General features: G+C 39.0%; 1 protein-coding gene and 1 long non-coding RNA gene across 14 annotated transcripts in view; both read right to left on the reverse strand.

Annotated features, from left to right (window-relative positions):
* Positions 1-13,651, reverse strand: part of LOC138853721 (uncharacterized) — a 181,990-nt gene that overhangs the window by 148,952 nt on the left and 19,387 nt on the right. The gene's annotated exons all lie outside the window — the stretch shown is intronic.
* LOC128692831 (glycoprotein-N-acetylgalactosamine 3-beta-galactosyltransferase 1) overlaps positions 1-13,651 on the reverse strand; it is a 151,035-nt gene that overhangs the window by 117,035 nt on the left and 20,349 nt on the right. For 12 of the 13 annotated variants that reach the window (XM_070091977.1, XM_070091969.1, XM_070091968.1 and 9 more), the window contains one exon: positions 8,631-8,686. The exons of the other annotated variant lie outside the window; for it this stretch is intronic. The gene's annotated coding sequence lies outside the window, so the exon portion shown is untranslated. The remainder of the gene's footprint in view (positions 1-8,630; positions 8,687-13,651) is intronic. 13 annotated transcript variants of the gene reach the window in all.

The raw sequence follows: 13,651 nt of genomic DNA on the forward strand, positions 1-13,651 counted from the left end.
TTTAATAATTGCAACAGCTTATTTCTCTACGTGCCCCTTATGAATGCAATTATCAATCCTGATATCAACCTCTTATTGAATTGCACAAATAATCCTAACAGTAATTGTCATTACTACACTGCTAGTCAGGCTAAAACTCTACTCAGTGCCAGCAAGAACATTACAGTTTTTAACTATAATGTTAGATCATTGAGTAAACACAATGTTGACCTCCTTGCAGTACAGAAGTCTCTAAATGCTACTATAACTTTCATTATTCTTACTAAAACCTGGCTCAAACAAAATTTGATAGACATATTTATAGGTAGTAGGTTGGAAACATAAACACACATGCAGTTTCGCCCACACAGTGGGCTTTTTCAAGCCACAAACAGATCTACCTGGGGTGGAAGGTACGTGAGTACTTATAGTCAGGTTCAGAATGTTGAGGTCAGGTGGAGAATGCTGCATCTGATGATCTACCGGGTGGGGTTATAGAGTCTAAAATCTTGGGTAGCTTGGAAGGGGTATTGGATAAGTTGTGAGCAGACTTTCTCCAGTGTTCTATGTTCTTATGTGGGATAGCGATGAAGAAGTTTCTTGGCAAGTGGTTCAGCTATGTTATAGAAGCCATTGTTCTGATTGGAATTGTTGTTAGACTCTATAACCCCACCCAGTAGATCATCAGATGCAGCATTCTCCACCTGACCTCAACATTCTGAACCTGACTATAAATACTCACGTACCTTTCACCCCAGATAGATCTGTTTGTGACTTGAAAAGGCCCACTGTGTGGGCAAAACATTGTCAATAAAGGATCACATTAAACTGCATATGTGTTTATGTTTCCATTGTTTCGGTATTTTATACCATTTATTTTCAGGTAGTAGGTTGGTAGACAGCAACCACCCAGGGAGGTGCTACCGTCCTGCCAAGTGAGTGTAAAATGAAAGCCTGTAATTGTTTTACATGATGGTAGGATTGCTGGTGTCTTTTGTCTGTCTCATAAATATGCAAGATTAAAGGTACATCTTGCTACTTCTACTTACACTTAGGTCACACTACACACACATGTACACATTTATTTATACACACTCATCTGAATTTTCTTTGATTTTATCTTAATAGTTCTTGTTCTTATTACTTTTCCTTTTATATCCATGGGGAAATGGAATAAGAATCTTTCCTCCGTAAGCCATGCGTGTTGTAAAAGTCAACTAAAATGCCAGGAACAATGGGCTAGTAACCCCTTTTCCTGTAATAATTACTAATAAGAAGAAGAAGAAAATTGTCAAAGTGGGATGTCTGAATGTGTGTGGATGTTGTGCGAATGATAAGAAAGAGATGATTGAGGATGTTATGAATGAGAAGAAACTGGATGTCCTGGCTTTAAGTGAAACAAAGCTGAAGGGGGTGGGAGAGTTTCAATGGAGAGGAATAAATGGGATTAGGTTGAGGGTCGACAGGCCCTCTCCGAGACTCGTTCTCAGGGTTGGCCAAATTTAAAAAAAAAAAAAAAAAATTCTTACGAAAAGATAGAGAATCTTTTCCCGATCATAATGACACCAAAATTATGAAATTTCATGGAAAACTTACGGAATTATGCTCTCACGAAGTTAGCGGTCTCGGTGATGTTTACGCATCGGCGATTTTGCCCACTTTCAGCCACATTTTCGGCCAATTCCACTGCACTAGTCGACAAAAAACATGAATATTTTGCTAGAACTCCATTTTTTCTATCGAATGAGTGCAAGAAACCACCCATTTACCAATTTCAACTATCCAGTACAGTGGTCAGAATTTAGCAATTTTGCCAATTTCACACAAATTTCAAAAGATGCCAATTTCCGAATAGGGTCCAGAATAAACAAGAAAGACATTCCTGGCACTAAAATGACATTTCCTTTGTTCATTAGTCACGTCTCAAGGCCCCTCTTACATTCTTTTGCTTTTCACTTTGAATTTTTATTCTCACAAAAAATAGAAGATTTACTGTTATGCAGACTACTGCATTAGTGTAAAAAATGGTATAAATAATATTGACGCACTTGCAAAAGAATATTAGACTCACCAGTTGACGTGTATTGGATGTTTGGCATGATTTGTTTACTTTTGAACTTTGGCAAAAATCGAACATTTCTGCTACTTTCAGCTCAATTTCAAGGTACTTTTCATTGTAAAACCAGTCAAAATCATCTCAATTTCTGTAATATGTCTTCCATTCTATAAAATTAGACCAAGAAAACTAGAATACAACAATAAATACCATACGAAAATACAGTGCAAAGTCGCTGTTTTATTCCAAAAAAATGGCCAAAGTTTTTTTTTTCTCATTATGCACTGTGTGCTGCAGGATTTTTTTTTATAATGTGCACACTGACCACATAGACCCATTCTTTCATATGGAGGCCTACCAGCTTTCTCCCACTAGATTTGAGGGCGTTAGAATTTAGGCGTACTAGTACGTCAAAAACCCTGAGTCGTAAGCCGTACTAGTACGGCCGAAACCCTCAAAGGGTTAAGTGAAACAAAGCTGAAGGGGGTGGGAGAGTTTCACTGGAGAGGAATAAATGGGATTAAGTCAGGGGTTTCAAATAGAGTTGAGCTAAAGAAGAAGTTGCAATAATGTTGAAGGATAAGCTATGGCAGGAAAAGAGGGACTATGAATGTATTAATTCAAGGATTATGTGGAATAAAATAAAGGTTGGATGTGAAAAGTGGGTTATAGTACCTGGAGAATAGAGAAGTGTAGAGGAGAGAGAGAGAGAGATTCTGGGAAATGTTGAGTGAATGCGTGGGGAGTTTTGAACCAAGTGTGAGAGTACTTGTGGTTGGGGATTTCAATGCTAAAGTGGGTAAAAATGTTGTGGAAGTACGTAGTAGGTAAATTTGGGGTGCCAGGGGTAAATGAAAATGGGGAGCCTTTAATTATTATGAACTATGTGTAGAAAGATGTTTGGTAATAAGTAATATATATTATAGGAAAAAGAGGATTAAATAAATATACAAGGTATGATATAGCATGTAATGAAAGTAGTTTATTAGATTATGTATTGGTGGATAAAAGGTTGATGGGTAGGCTCCAGGATGCACACGTTTATAGAGGGGCAACTGATATATAGGATCGTTATTTAGTTGTAGCTACAGTTAGAGTAAGAGGTAGATGGGACAAGAGGAAAATGACAACAACAAGCAAGAGGGAGGTGAAAGTATATAAACTAAGGGAGGAGGAAGTTCGGGTGAAATATAAGCAACTATTGGCAGAAAGGTGGGCTGGTGCAAGTATGAGTACTGGGGGGGGGGGGGGTTTGAAGAGGGTTGGAATAGTTTTAAAAATGCAGTATTAGAATGTGGGGCAGAAGTTTGTGGTTATAGGAGGGTGGGTGCAGGAGGAAAGAGGAGTGATTGGTGGAATGATGAAGTAAAGGGTATGATGAAAGAGAAAAAGGTAGCTTATGAGAGGTTTTTCAAAGCAGAAGTGTGATACGAAGAGTAGAGCATATGGAGAGTAAAAGAAACGTGAAGAGAGTGCAAAAGGAGAGCAGATGACAGAGTGGGAAAGGCACTGTCGAGAAATTTTAATGAAAATAAGAAAAAATATTTGAGCCAGTTAAACAAGTTAAGAAAGCCTAGGGAACGAATGGATTTGTCAGTTAAAAACAGAGTAGGGGAGTTAGTAGATGGGGAGATGGAGGTATTGGGTAGATGGCGAGAATAATTTGAGGAACTTTTAAATGTCGAGAAAGAAAGAGAGGCGGTAATTTCAAGCACTGCCCAGGGAGGTATACCATCTTGTAGGAGTGAAAAAGAGCAGGATGTGAGTGTGGGGGAGGTGCATGAGGCATTACGTAGAATGAAAGGGGGTAAAGCAGCTTGAACTGATGGGATCATGACAGAAATGTTAAAAGCAGGGGGCGATATAGTGTTGGAGTGGTTGGTATTTTTGTTTAATAAATGTATGAAAGAGGGGAAGGTACCTAGGGATTGGCAGAGAGCATGTATCGTCCCTTTATATAGAGGGAAAGGGGACAAAAGAGATTGTAAAAATTATAGAGCAATAAGTTTACTGAGTATACAAGGAAAAGTGTACGGTAGGGTTATTATTGAAAGAATTAGAGGTAAGACAGAATGTAGGATTGCGGATGAGCAAGGAGGTTTCAGAGTGGGTAGGGGATGTGTAGATCAAGTGTTTACATTGAAGCATATATGTGAACAGTATTTAGATAAAGGTTGGGAAGTTTTTATTGCATTTATGGATTTAGAAAAGGCATATGATAGAGTGGATAGGGGAGCAATGTGGCAGATGTTGCAAGTATATGGAATAGGTGGTAAGTTACTAAATGCTGTAAAGAGTATTTATGAGGATAGTGAGGCTCAGGTTAGGGTGTGTAGAAGAGAGGGAGACTACTTCCTGGTAAAAGTAGGTCTTAGACAGGGATGTTTAATGTCACCATGGTTGTTTAATATATTTATAGATGGGGTTGTAAAAGAAGTACAGTGGTCCCTCGATAATCGTAAGGCTCGATATTCGTAATTTTCGATAATCGTAACGTTATTTTTGTCAAAAAATTGGCTCGCGAATCATCGTTCGTCTGGGATGCATTCACATGGCTCCGAGCCGCCTCGCCCTCCCTTCCCAGCCAGTGTGCCATTGTTTACCAGTGAGTGACGGTCCCCTCTCTTGTTCATACAAAATATTTCATAATATTCCATTCATTTTAGTGCTTACAAATGCTAAATAAGCTACCATGGCTCCAAAGAAAGCTCCTAGTGCCAGGCCTTTGGTAAAGAAGGTCAGAAATATGATTGAAATCAAGAAAAACATCATTGAACAATATGAAAGTGGCGTACATTTGGCCGAACTGGCCAGGATGTATAACAAACCCCATACAACCATAGCTTCCATCATGGCCAAGAAAAAGGAAATCAAGGAAGCTGTTGTTGCAAAGGGGATAAATATGCTGATAAAACTGAGATCCCCAGTGCATAAGGAGATAACCTTATGCAGTCGATTATTTGTGAAAAGGCTAGGCAGTTGCATGGCGATCTTGTAAAGAAATTGCCTGCAACAAGTACTGATATTGGTGAATTTAAGGCCAGCAAAGGCTGGTTTGAGAGATTTAACCCTTTCAGGGTTTCGGCCATACTAGTACGGCTTACGACCCAGGGTTTTTGACGTACTAGTACGCCTAAATTCTAGCGCCCTCAAATCTAGTGAAAGTTGGTAGGCCTACATATGAAAGAATGGGTCTATGTGGTCAGTGTGCGCAGTATAAAAAAAATCCTGCAGCACACAGTGCTACAGTGTTTTTGGATTAAAAGAGCGACTTTGCACTATATTTTCGTATGGTATTTATTGGTGTATTCTAGTTTTTCTGATCTTATTTCATAGAATGGAGGACATATTACAGAAATTAAGATGATTTTGACTGGTTTTACAAAGAAAACTACCTTGAAATTGCACTCAAAGTAGCAGAAATGTTCGATTTTTACCAAAGTTCAAAAGTAAACAAATCATGCCAAGCGTCCAATACACGTCAACTGGTGAGTCTAATATTCTTTCACAAGTGTGCCGATATTATTTATACCATTTCTGCACTAATACAGTAGTCTGCGTAACACTAAATCTTCTATTTTTTTGTGAGAATAAAAATTCAAAGTGGAAAGCAAAAGACTGTAAGAAGAGCGTGGGGACGTGACTAATGAACAGAGGAAATGTTAGTTTAGTGCCAGGAATGTCTTTCTTGTTTATTCTGAACCCTATTCGGATATTGGCATCTTTTGAAATTTGTGTGAAATTGGCAAAATTGCTAAATTCTGACCACTGTATTAGATAGTTGAAATCAGTAAATGGGTGCTTTCTTGTACTCATTCAATAGGAAAAAAGGAGTTCTAGCAAAATAGTTATGATTTTTGTCGAGAAGTACACTGGAATTGGCCGAAAATAGGGCTCAAAGTGGGCAAAATTGCCGATGCGTAAACATCGTCGAGACCGCTAACTTTGCAAGAGCGTAATTCCGTAAGTTTTCCATCAAATTTCATACTTTTGGTGTCATTATGATCGGGAAAAGATTCTCTATCTTTTCACAAGAAAAAATTATTTTTTTTTTTTTAAATTTGGCCGACCCTGAGAACAAGTCTCTGAGAGGGCCTGTTGACCCTGAAAGGGTTAAGAACCGTAGTGGCATACACAGTGTGATAAAGCATGGTGAGGATACCAGTTTGGACAAAATTGCAGCTACAAAATTCGTAAGTGAATTCAAGGAGTACATAGAGACTGAACAGGTGTTCAATTGTGATGAAACAGGCCTCTTTTGGAAGAAAATGACAAAGAAGACCTACATTACTCAGGAGGAAAAGGGACTGCCAGGACACAAGCCTATGAAAGACAGGCTGATGCTCATGTTCTGTGCTAATACTAGTGGGGATTGCAAAGTGAAGCCATTATAGTGTACCATTCTGAAAATCCCAGTGTGTTCAGAAAAAATAATGTTATGAAGAGTAAAATGTATGTGTTTTGGAAAGCTAATAATAAGGCATGGGTCACGAGGGAAATTTTCGTTGAGTGGTTCAATGAAGTGTTTGGCCCTAGCGTGAAGAATTACCTCCTGGAAAAGAAATTGGATCTCAAGTGCCTCCTGCTAATGGACAATGCACCTGCTCATCCTCCAAACTTGGATGACCTAATTCTGGAGGAGTTTGGGTTCATCACAGTAAAGTTCTTGCCCCCTAATACCACTCCTCTCCTCCAGCCCATGGACCAGCAGGTCATTTCAAACTTTAATATACTCTACACCAAAGCAATGTTTCAAAGGTGCTTTAATGTGACCTCAGACACTCACTTGACCCCAAGAGAGTTTTGGAAAGATCACTTCAGCATCCTCCATTGCATAAGCCTTATAGGTAAGGCTTGGGAGGGAGTGACTACCAGGACTTTGAACTCTGCTTGGAGAAACTGTGGCCAGATTGTGTCCACAAGAGGGATTTTGAAGGGTTTGGGGCTGACCCTGATGAGCCTATGACAGTTGTAAAATCTATTGTGGCACTGGGGAGTTCCATGGGGTTGGATGTGAGTTTGGAGGATGTGGAAGAGTTGGTGGAGGACCACAAAGAAGAGCTAACCACTGAGGAGCTGCAAGAGCTTCAGCAGGAAGAGCAACAGATTGCAGCTCAGAATATTGCTGCAGAGGAGGAGGAAGAGAGATGGAAGAAGTTGCCTTCTTCAGAAATTAAGGAGATTTTTGAAATGTGGGGTAGGAAGGAAAGATTTATGGAGAAACATCACCCTGACAAGGCTGTTGCAAGCCATGTTGGCAACATGTACAGTGACAAAGTCTTGGCCCATTTTAGGGAAGTTTTAAAGAGATGCCAGAAACAGATCTCTCTGGACAAGTATTTAGTGCCACAGGTGTACAGTGACTCTCAAGCTGGTCCTAGTGGCATTAAGAAACAGAGAAGAGAAGTAACCCCAGAAAACCACTTGGTACCTGAGGTGTTGATGGAAGGGAATTCCCCTTCCAAACAGTAACTAATCCAATCTCTCTCTTCCTTCAGTCTTCCATACACTAAGAAGAATTGCTAATAAAGGTAAGTGTTATGCAGAGGTGCCAGGACAGTGCCTTGGGGCACTGAGCTTTTGACCTCGCTGATGCTAGATCTTGCCCTGTTCACTCCAGAACTACTTTTTGTGTTCTATGTGTCAGGAAACCAAAAATCCATCTGCCTACCTTCCCTGTAATGCCCATGGCCTTTGAATTTTTACTTGTGATTTATGATTCCCTAAGAAAAGAAGTAGTAAGAAATAATATTATTGCACCTAGACCTGTCTTTCAGTAAGGAGAAGGATAGGTGGGCAATACAAGGCTATACTGTGGGTCACTGAAGGTAAGGTTGTCCTGTAGGGTTAGTTTAGAGGTAACGAGACTGGTTATTGTACACGCATGGGGTTATACTGACCATCCTTGCAACACAGAATATATTTGTTGGCTCCAGGAGCACCACACATCCACATACGCTTGGAACCATGCACCTGCAAGGCACACTTGGCACCACAAACCTGCCTTCCACACTTGGTATCACAAACCTGCATGGTACACTTGGCATTAAACACAGCCAGTTTAATGCCAGTAAATAAAGAAGATAAGTGTTTATTCATTGTAAGGCTTAGACAAGTAATAACTAAACAAGTCAAGTGTTGATCAATAAGCACCTTTGACAAATATTAACTAACTCAATTCATGGGAGGTTAGGGGTGAAATGAGGAGGGAGAGGTACAGTTTGGACACCACTTAAGCTTTCCATGCATGTGGTCTGATGTAATGCATGCTGTAAAATAATAACCTTAGTAAAGTTATTATAATTGTCCTTTATATGATACAAACAACAAAAACCCAGTGTAAAACATTGCACTGACATGCAGCACCAATACTTGGTCATAATTTTTATGACAGCACATGAGGAATATAATATACCAGTGTGAACACTTCATAGCAACATTATATGGTACTACATGGAAGAAAAAATGAATCACATTTAAAATGAATTAAATTAATACTTGTAGGTACTGTATATTACCATATGCATTTGCCATGCCTTTCATAAATTAATTTATATATGTATTTATTATGCAATAAAAAAGACTTATAGTGTACCTTTTTGTGATTTAGAGGATGTCTTCCCCAGATGCTTGAAAACCGGCCATCATTACCTATAAAAATACTGTAGTGTTAAATAAGTAGTGAGAATGATAGCAAATTCCCACTCCTGTCAGCATACTCCACCAATTTTCAAGTTTGAATCTGCTCACCAATAAGAACATCTATACTTATTCATGTGCCTACTACATACACAGAACAATACATGCAAATATAAACCCTCCACTCAAACTTCTCCTCACCAACCTAAACAGGACACATGACCACAACACAAGACACAGATCTCTTTTTGATATACCTCGTGTCCATATCACACTGTGTAAAAACTCTATGCACATAAAGGGCCCCAAAATATGGAATTCATTACCAGAAGATATTAACCCGTAAACGGTCCAAATGTATATATACGTTATCTACCGTAGTGCCCCAAATTTTTTGAGAAAAAAAAAATCATTTGTTTTTAATAGGAAAAAAGAGCATATAGTACCCAGGCATCCCCAATTATTTTAATATGGCACACAGTGAGTGCACACACCCATTCTCTTATGTCTAGGCGACTCAGGCTTATCGTGGCAATGTTAAATGTATGACACATAAAACATATATATACGTTTGGGGCACTAGCGGTGAAATCATATATATATGTATACGTTTGGACCATTTACAGGTTAAAGTAACCCAGTCTGAAAATCAATTTAAGACTTCTCAAAAGCCACTTAATCACCCTAGACTAAATGCTAAATACTCAGTACACACTTACTCATCTATGTACTCCCACATCATAACTGAAACAATCACTTTGAACCTTATGTCCATTGTTGACAGGAATATAACTGAATCATTGTTTTCACAAAAAGCATTTTCGAATATAAATATAGCTTTGTCTTATACAAATTTTGATTCATTTATAATTAATATTCTACTGTACAACTATGAAATAATTACTATCCTACTGTACAACTATGATATACTCCTCAGTGTTAAGTAGACTGTAAGACAATAATGTTAAGTTGGCCCATAATGCCTAGGCATAATAGAGGCTCTCTTTGCATTGCAACCCACTATTGTAAATACAAAATATCAATGTACTGTTTGCAAAGACAAAAAATAAATAAATAAATAAATAAATAAATAAATAACTGGAAGCTGTCACTGGCAATGATTTTAGCAAGTAGCTAAAGGCACATTAACTTTATTATTACATTAAGTAATGTCAAGATATAAACAGCATAAAACATAATATGCAATCCTCATTTTTACTATAAGCAATAATAAGTTCAATATTGCATACCAAAATTAGTTATAGACAGCTAAATAAACAGATGATTTACTTAAATGAGATATACCCCTCAAAGAAAAAAAAAAACTATTTTTTAAATTTGATCCTATATTTAACAGTTTTCAACTAGTTCAGTGGGTACTTGACCAGTTGCTTATGGAAATACTGCAGTAGGATAAACAATGGAAGTTTAGTAAATCTCTAATTAATGAGCCTCCATTTAACCCTTTGGGGGTCGACAGGTCCTCTCAGAGACTTGTTCTCAGGGTCGGCTAAATTTAAAAAAAAAAAAAAAATTATTTTTTCTTATGAAAAAATAGTTTTTTTTTCTAAACATTATAGGCTAAAAAAAAATTTTTTACCATCAATACTTACCGAGATATGGAGGCGTGAAGTTGACAAAAAAGGGGCACAATGTGGCAACATCGCCGTCTGCCGTCACACGGTATTCTTTTATTTACTTTTTTATGTACTATTTTCTATTATTTTTTTTTTTATTTTTCCAAGTAACTTTTATGGCCTGTGAGACCAATATGATCAATATTTTGTAAGTTATTTCTTTTTCAATACTACACAATAAGGGCATAAACACTGTTGTCATTGTTTTGTTTACAGAAAATATTTACACAAACAAACAATATGAAATGTTGTTTATTACTATTTTTCTATATTTTATATACACATATACAGTCACAGGGAATGTTTCTAGAAGTTCTGCAGCCTGTGGAAGTCTTTGAAACATGGTGTCATGCACAGTGGTGTTTTACATTCCTCACACATAAAACAAGTGTCTCTGCATTGTTGTGGGCGTTTTCTTGTATGTGCACAGACATAACACCTCTTCTGAGCCTTTTTCTTGAAAGCAGTAGCAGGCAGTTTTACCAGAAAGTGATCACCATGCTTCAAACGAGAAGGAACTTGTTGAAAATTTGGTGGGCGGTCTATTGCAGGTGTTGTTCCTTGGTACTTGAATACTATTTGTCTGATGACAGACAAACAGAATTCGCCGTACGGTGGTTTGTTTCTGGTCCTCATCTTATACATATTATAAGCATTCAGCATGGAAATGTCCAGAAGATGGAAAAAGAGTTTTATGTACCACTTATAACTCTTGTGAACACAATCAGCAAACCCAATCTGCATGTCACATTTGTCCACTAAATGCATATTGAAGGTGTAATCAATCACAACTGCAGGTTTTAGAATGGGATCATTGCTCTCTCTATGCTGCCTGCCAGTGTCTGCCATTTCATTAGGGTGAACCGATGACAACAGTGTGACATCTCGTTTGTCATGCCACCAAAATGCCGTGATGTCATTGGCAGCAAACGCCTGCACCTCACCTCTACAAGTGCCAGCGTCAAACCTAGGCATATGTTTCCGATTTGCACGCACTGTGCCACACACATCTGTCATGCTCACTCACAAAAAATCACTGAGTGTAGGGCTTGTGTACCAGTTATCTGTATATAATATATGCCCCTTACCAAGGTATGGTTCTATCATTGCTCTAACCACATCACATCACCAGAGATGCCCAATAACTTCCTGGTATTTTGCAATGTATAACTTCCAGTGTACACAATAATATTCAATACCAGACCACTGTAACAATCACAAAGCACAAACAACTTTATACCAAAGCGTTTCCTCTTGCTTGGTATGTACCGCTTGAAAGAGAGTCTTCCTTTGAACAGAATCAAAGACTCGTCAATTACAAGCTTCCTGAAGAGATAAAAATACATATTGAATTTCTCTTTCAGATACACAAACACATGCCTAATCTTATATAACCTTTCATTTCTGTCAGACCTGGTTTTGTCTGAGAAGTAAAGCATACGTAACATTAGCACAAATCGATTCACTGGCATTATATCACTGAAACCTGGGCTTGCAATCAGGCGGTCTGCTGACCAGTATGATTTCACTCTGTGCTTATACACATGTGGCATAAGCATTATTGTGGCAAAGAAAAGATACATCTCAGCCACAGTTGTCTCCTTCCACTGGTGTAGACGTGATTTTGGTTAAAGTATTGTGTTTGCCATGGTGTACTCGTAGTATGTGTTGCTTCCCATGACAATACTTTCCATCAGGGGTTCGTCAAAGAATAACTCGAAACATTCTAGTTCAGTGGCATTGTTTCCCAGTGTACAACATGACCGTATTCCACTTTGGCTGTCATCAAACTGGTGGGGATTTGGAACAAAATTGACAGCTTCCTGCCAATCCCAGGTGTGGTCTGCTGGTGGGTACTGGACAATGACTTGTGGTTGTGGAGGTTGTGATTGTGGAGGCTGGTGTGGTGGGTGGGTGGGGGATGGTGGCCTTTGTTGTAGATCAGCTGAGGCAGCGGCGTGGGTGGCAGCGGCATGGGTGGCAGCATGGCCCACTGCTGGTGCCTCATGCCCGGCACCACCACTACCACCACCATGCACATTTTTCATCCCAATTGCAACACTATCATCTTCATTTTCACTGTCTGTTCCTGTTGTACAGCTGCAGGATGTACTCCTAGATGTACTCCTTCCCCTTGGAATAGCATATGGCACACTACCAGAGCGCATATATCGTCATATATACTGACGCTTCACTGGGGAATATTGCACTTCACTATCACTACTGGAACTAGTTTGAAGAGCTTGTAGTTCATAATCACTATCACTATCATCACAAATGCTCACATCTGAGTCTGGGATTTGGGAAAATAGGAGTTTCCTCTTTGATTCTGGTACAATTGAATGTGAACAAGACGGCCCAGCACCAGAGGTGGAAGGCTGAGGGTCGTTTGGGTTTTCCTCGCTATTACCAATATTATGGTCATTAGTTTCGGTCAAAACCTCACCAAAACCTTGAAACTCATCTTCACTGTCACTTCCATCTGTATTAGAATTGTCACTGGGGAACAAAAGTGTCCCAATTTGCCGAGGAGTGAGGAACTTCTTACCATGAGGCATGGTGGACATTGTGTACTAAGATGGCGTTCCCACAATGCACCACTGGGTCCCAGATTTTTTTTCTACTGCGCACACCCACCACACAGACCCATTCTCTCACATCTAGGCCTACCAGCCTTTTCCCGCGAGATTTGACAGTGCTAGAATTTATGCGTACTAGTACGTCAAAAACCCCTGCGCATAAGCCGTACTAGTACGTCCAAAACCCTGAAAGGGTTAATGGATTTTGGAAATTACAAACAAAATGTTGGAAGCATTAGATAAAATGGAACAATTTTCATAATTCTGAATTTTGCCCATAGCAACAGTGTCCAGTTGTCTTCTGAATCATCGGACCAAGTCTGATGACTCCGACATTTGTCTGGAACAGGCCAGAGTGGCCACGTCCAGGACCTGTCTATTTTCATTGTTCCCTCAGCCATAGGCCATCCACACTAGTTTATGGTTTGTGCTCACTCATGCATGCCTTCATCATTGTCTCCATTTTTCCTGAATTCACTGTGCTTTGTGTGACTTTATTAACATACATACTAAGTAAGGTGCAATTAACAACAGCTTCTAAAGCAAGTGATGGTGCCAAGAGGAAACATGTGGTTCTCAGTGTTAAGCAGAAACTTGAACTTATAAAGAAGGATGAGTCTGGCATCTCAGTAGCATGGGTATGTAAGAAATGTGGTGTTAAGAAACAGTGTCTGATACTATCTGTAGAAGCAAATACAAAGTTACAGACTATGCTCCTAAGTTTCATGTAGATGCTAGCTATAAAAGTTGGCCTTTGAAAG

This window comes from Cherax quadricarinatus, chromosome 38 (assembly GCF_038502225.1).
Source record: "Cherax quadricarinatus isolate ZL_2023a chromosome 38, ASM3850222v1, whole genome shotgun sequence".
NCBI classification, from domain to species: domain Eukaryota; kingdom Metazoa; phylum Arthropoda; class Malacostraca; order Decapoda; family Parastacidae; genus Cherax; species Cherax quadricarinatus.